The sequence below is a fragment of the Hordeum vulgare genome, chromosome 5H, assembly GCF_904849725.1.
Source record: "Hordeum vulgare subsp. vulgare chromosome 5H, MorexV3_pseudomolecules_assembly, whole genome shotgun sequence".
NCBI lineage: Eukaryota > Viridiplantae > Streptophyta > Magnoliopsida > Poales > Poaceae > Hordeum > Hordeum vulgare.
Genome location: NC_058522.1, coordinates 482,228,325 through 482,235,137, shown reverse-complemented (window position 1 = coordinate 482,235,137; position 6,813 = coordinate 482,228,325).

The following is a 6,813-nucleotide window of genomic DNA, read 5'->3' as shown; positions in this document are numbered from 1 at the left end:
GTTTAGGTGACAGTCAGAATGATTTCAGAGAGCAGAGTATCGAGATGGATGCTGGCACTAGTCCAGAGAGGACTGCTTTAGACCCTAGTTCTCCCAGTTCCCATGGCTTCCCCAAAGAAGCCACTAGGCAAAGGAGGAAGATAGTTTCTGATGATGAAGACTCAGAATTTTTGCCAGAAGAAACTTCAGCCCCTCCTAAGGCTCCTCCAAGGAAAGTTGTCAGCAAGATATCTGCCAGTGCTGCTGATCAGAGAGCATCCGATTATGCCAAAAAGGGCAAAGCTATTGCCAAGGATGCACCTGCAAAGAAGGCTAGTGTGAAGAGGCCGAGGAAGAGAACTATCCATCTAGTTAGGAGGAAGACTTCTATGTTTGAAGACCCAGAAGAAGCTCCCCGAGGAGATCCCAGTTCCTCCCAAGAAGAAGCTGATGGGTGATGCAATGAAGTCTACTCCAAATCCTACTGCAAAAGCAAAGAAGGTTGTAGCTTCCAGGAAGACCACCAAAGATATACATGCAGCTGCTACGAGCAAAGGCCCTGCCCATGATGTAGAAGAGGAAGAATATGAGAATGCTCCAGTTCTCAGGAAGCTCAGACCATACGTACCACTCCATAATGATATTCATCCTGTAGCAGAAGACATGAAGAGGAGGAAGGATGCCGGATTAATAAAGTGGAGAGTTGCTGATCCATATGCTGTCAGAAGAAGAACTATTGTTGATCCATGGTTTCACACCAAGGAACAACAAGATTTTTATGAGACTGTCTTGTATGACAAGAGTCCTGCTGTCATTGATATGAGGTGCGTCGACTGGGCATACATCAAGGAGAATGAGAATTTCTTTCCACATGTTCAATAGAACTTCAGGCTAGTTGACATAGAAGATTTTGTTGGGAAGGAGATGACCCCATGGAATGATGAGATGACCATGCAATTCTATGCAACAATTCATTTCTATGATGACTCTTTAGTTTGGATGACCGATGGACACATGTACGACGCTACATTTGCTGAATGGGCTCCTATCATTGGTGTTCCCAAGCAGGAAGAAGCAGATGTAGATGTGTATGCAGATGCTAAGCAGAATCACAGCTCCATGGCCAACATGTACAAGACCATTCCACATCAGTACTTGGCCAGTCACAAGTTTGGCTCAGTATATTTTCTGCAAGCTGGTATTTCCACGACAAACACTATACTGTGATACAATGTCATGCCTAATTCAGGAGATGAGAAGATGATTAGAGGATATTCAATCAACCTGCTGCACCTACTTGATACCCATACCTGATTTAGAGTGATGGACTTGATAGTTGAGACTATCTGAAGGACTGTTGCGGATCAAAAGAGATCATGTGGATATGCACCTTATATTCAGATGCTCATCAAGGCCAAGCTAGGCAAGCATGCATATCAACTTGATCGTCCCCATCTACCTCTTCAGCCAGAATTTGAAGATAATGAGGTTGTGCTGGATGACAATGATCCCAACTCAGCTGCAACAAGAATGGCAGCAGAGGCAGTAGAGGCTGAAGCTGCTAGAAACAAGCCACCTCCAGTTCCACATCTCAGAACTTAAGCTGAGCAAATGGCATAGCACTGTCCAAGGCATGGAGAAGAACATTCAGGAGATCATGCACAATCAGAAGAGCCTTGAGAGAGTTGTGGAGACAAAATTCCACAACATGGATATGAAGGTAACTGAGTTGACCACCATTGTCAGACCACTTCAACATGAAGTTGACTCTATGGAGATTCCATGCTCATAGGATGAAGATGAAGATGATGATGACGAGGATGAGTCTCCTCCTCCCACTACTACACAGTTCAGCACCAGGCCCCGGTCAGTTGTTGTTCCTGCTTTGGAGACAAGACAGACATCTTCAGCACAAGATTCAGCACCTTCAGCACCAACTCCAGCTCTAGCTCCTTCAGTATCAACTCCTCCAGCTCCAGGGATGTCAGCAGAAGTCTTCACAAACGCCATTCTATCGACTCCATCATTAGCTGCCCAGAGAGACGAGTAGTTCTATACTTTTGAACTTTTTGGTAACTTGTTGCCAAAGGGGGAGAAATGTATATATTATAGACTTCATGTGAGAGAGAGCTTTTGACTTTATTTGTTCTCATTTGGTTTTAAAAACTTTGTTCGTTTGATGACTTTATCCTATCTGTGTGTGATCATGCGCTTTATCCTATGTGATGCTACGATATTATCTTTTAGCTATCCTTGTGACGATCACTCACTTATCTTGTTGGTCTCATGTGCATTACTTTTACTTTTACTCACCACCAAGATGTATGTGACATGGAATAGTAACCCATGATCCTAATCGATTGTGCATTTGAATTCAAACGCAAATTTTAAATAATGCACAAATTTAGGGGGAGCTCTTGCTTTTCACATACTTCTCAAAGCGTCTATGCTAATCATTGATTATATATTTTATCGAAGCTTTGATCTATATGTTTTCATCAATTACCAAAAAGGGGGAGATTGAAAGCACAATTGCCCCCTAAGGTGGTTTTGATAATTGATCACAACATATGCATCATTGGACTAATGTGTTTTCCAAGTATATTTCACAAAAGTTCAAAAGATGCTATGGCTTAAGGTTTATGTGGAGATGCCCCTGGATGCAAGAAAGGAATAATATTGGCTCAAGCTTCAAGCTAGAAGACTCTTCATTTTATATTTGTGAAAAATCACTTTTGAGTCCATAGGAAAGCCAATACTATTAAAAGGGGGTGAGGTAGTAAAATGAACTGATTTCTCAAATCCTCAAAGTTAGCCACTAAAACACTCAATCATTTCCCCCCACATATCCACTCTGCCAAGTTCCACATACACAAATTCAGTGTCACCAACATTGCCACATCGGACCCACCGAGTTTGAACCTAAGACAGAACCCTAGCCATTCCCACAAAATTGGTGCAACTGAAACTGCATCGGTGCTACTGAGTTCAGTGTGACCAACATTCTGTTGCCAAGATACACAAAATCGGAATTTCCGAGTTTGAGTATCGGTGCCACCGAGTTTGGCCATCTGACCGTTAGTCACCTTTTCGGTGCCACTGAGTTCTATATATCAGTCTCACTGAGATTCAAAAGTCCACACTTTTAGTACTAATCGGTACCACCGAGTTGTCCACTTCGGTGTTACCGAGTTTGCTCTTTTGTGTGTAACGGTTGGATTTTGGCTGCTGCCTATATATACCCCTTCACCCACCTCTTATTCGTGGGAGAAGCACTCAGAACCCACACTTCATTTCCAGATCCATTTTTTGAGAGAGAACTACCTACTCATGCGTTGGGACCAAGATATTCCAATCCAATCATTTGAAACTTGATCTCTAGCCTCCCCAAACTGCTTTACACCAAATCAACCTCTCCTACCCATGCATATTCTGTGTGATAGAGATTTGTGTTGAGGAGACTATCTTTAGAAGCACAAGAGCAAGGCGTTCATTGATCTATCCCATCTATTACCTTTTGGAGGGTGGTGCCTCCTAGATTGGTTTGCTGTCGCTTGGGAGCCTCCTACTTCGTGTTGTGGAGTTGAACCAAGAGGTCTGTAAGGGCAAGGAGATCGCCTAATTCGTGAAGATCTACCGTGAGTAAGGCTAGTCCTCCGTGGACGGAAGCCGTGGTGGGATAGACAAGGCCGCTTCTTTATGGACCCTCCATGGGTGGAGCCCTCCATGGTCTCTCGCAACCGTTACTCTCTATGGGTTGAAGTCTCCACTTACATGGACGTACGATAGCGCCACCTATCGGAAGCATGCCAAAAATCGCCGTGTCAACCTTATGCGTTTGATCTCCCTACCTTACTCCTCTATTTTACACTTTCATGTTTTACTTTCCGCTGCTATACTATTAGAACTGCATGTGTAGGGTGTATTTGACTTGTCATAACTTCCGTACTTGCCTCTCAAGTAAAATTGGGAAAAGGCAAAAAAATTATCTTGTCAAGTAGTCTAATCACCCCCCTCTAGACATACTTTTGATCCTACACGGGGTGGTCGGATACGATGACTACTTCGAGCGCAAAGAGGATGCCATTGGAAAGATTGGCTTCTCATCTTATCACAAATGCACTGCATCTATCCAGATGCTTGCTTACGGAGTACCCGGTGATCTTATCAGTGAGTACGTCAGTATGAGTGAGTCTACGTGCCTAGAGTCGTTGTACTGATTTTGCAAGGTTGTGGTTACAGTATTTGGCCCTGAGTCCTTGAGAGAGCCGACTGTTGCAGACACATCCTGCTTGTTGGCGATCAATGCTAGCTGGAGCTTCCCAGGGATGCTTGGCAGCATAGACTGCATGCACTGGGAGTGGAAGGACTACCCTTCTGCTTGGCAAGGCCAGTACAAGGCCATGTCAAGGCTTGCACTGTCATACTTGAGGTCGTGGCCTCTCAAGATCTCTGGATCTAGCACTCTTTCTTTGGCATAGCCATATCGCACAATGATATCAACATGCTTCAACGATCGCTGGTGTTTGCAAGGCTTGCCAAAGGTAACAGCCTATCGATCAATGTTAACATCAACGGTCACAACTACAACAAAGGATACTATCTAGCTGATGGAATCTATCCCCGGTGGACCACTAATGTGAAGACAATCTCCAACCCTGTTAGAGAGAAGAGGAAAAGATTTTCCCAAGAGCAAGAGAGTGCTAGGAAGGATGTCGAGCGTGCCTTTGGTTTTCTGCAATCTCGGTGGGGCATAGTTCAGTATCCTGCTAGAACTTGGAGCACCAATAAGTTGTGGGAAGTGATGACTGCTTGTGTGATCATACACAATATGATCCTAGAGGATGAGCGCCCGGAATGTCTCCATGATCAAGGGTTTGAGTTTCAGGGTGACAATGTGGTGCCTCGGCATGGTGGAGAAGCGGCATCGTTTGCATAGTTCACCCAATTTCATCATGAAATGTGTCATTGGGAAACTCATATTCAGTTGCAAGATGATTTGGTTGAGCATATGTGGGATCATGTTGGCAATCAATAGGCGTATCTTTTAGACAATTTAATTTTTATTGGGCTTGTAAAACTTTGCTATATTTTATTTTCGGTTGTGAAACTATGCTATTTCATTTTCTTTTGAAAAATATGCAAAATGTTTGTATTTGTTGAAAACCAGCGGCTAGTCGGCAATGCGTCGCTGGCCCAAATCTTAAACCGGGCGGACACACAGCTCGCAGATGACCCAAACGGACAAAACGTGTACAAATCATCGCTCGTTCGGGTCGGCCGGTTGGAGTTGCTCTCAGCTCCCTAGCTCGGCCTATTCATCTCTATCATGTGTCGTGCGTGCATGTCGTCTAGAAGTACAACCTGTTTCTTTTAGCACCATCCAACGTAACCCTGTTTCTTTTTTTCTTTTGTAATGAATCTGTAATATGTGCAACCGTCTTTTACCAGCAGAGTTGGGTGGTTGATCTATTGGCCGTCTGTCCCGTCCCGTCCCCTCCCCACGAGTCATTTTCCCTCGAAAAAATTGCAATGCCCCGAGCGCCGCCGACACCCCGGCATACCCCCACAGGAAAACGACCGAGCTTGAAGCACCACCAAGCCTTCGGGATTCGTCGTTGCTTGTCGTGCTCGCAGAACCTCCTCCCCTGCTCTCGCTCCATGGAGCTTGTATCATGAAACCTCAATACATGTCACCATTTTAGCTCCGCACAATGCAGTTGCAGCTTTGTGATTTACGGTTGCAACAAAAAACAGAAAGCGAAAAAGTCATGATCCCGTGGTCGCCATGGTCGCCGTCGAAGGAAGAAAGCCCATTCCAGCTATTCTAGACTGTGGTTCAAGCAAACGCCATGACTGGTTGCAGCAAAAAAAGGAAAAAGGATCATGATCACCGTGGTCGCCGTTGAAGGGGAGAATACCCGCTCCAGCAATTCTGGAAGCCGGTTCCAGCAAATGACATGGCTAGTTGCAGCAAAACGATACCCTCGTGGCAGCGATTCCAGCAAACTTGATTGAGGTTCTAGCAAACCTCGACAGTGGTTTGAGCAAAATCTGAACACCGGCTCCAGCTTTATCACACCACACCCGTTGCAGCTTGTGTGGCGCTGGTCGCAGCTTTTCCGTCGGTCGGTTCTAGCTTTTTCATGGCCCATTGCAACACAGGTTACCGCAGTTGTTGTAGCACGCATGACTGGTAGTCTTGCTGGTTGCTGCTCCGATTCCAGCAAAACGGTGGTGACACCGTGCATCACGGCTTGCGCCTCCCGCTGCAGCAGCTCCATAGCAATAGCATTCCGTGTAGCAGCTCCATAGCGATGGAATCCTGTACCGCACTAGCAGCAGCTCCACGACGATGCACTTCACGGGGAGGGCGCCCCGTGCAACAACTCTATAGCAATGGCGTTTGAGAATTTTTTTTTCCAAAAGGACCAGCTCACGAATTTAATTACTAAAAAGGACCACCTGTGAAATGATATGCGAGATTGGACCCCCCTCTCCTGGCGGCAGACGCGCCAGGTGACACGTGTGGCCTGCCGCCACTTCCCCAGGCGGTCGGTCGGGTGTAACGGGAACCATGGGCTTCGACGTAACCGGGGGGGGGGGGTTACATCGAAGGCCATGGTTCCCGTTACACCCGACCGGCCGCCTCGGGCCATGGCGGCACGCCCCGACCGCTCTACACGGTGGCAGCAGGTAACAAGTGTCGCTTGGTGTGCCTGCCGCCAGAAGAGGGGGTGGTGGTCCAATCTCGCATATCATTTGGCAGGTGGTCCTTTTTAGCAATTAAATTCATGGACTGGTCCTTTTGGACAAAAAATTGTCTGAGAAAAG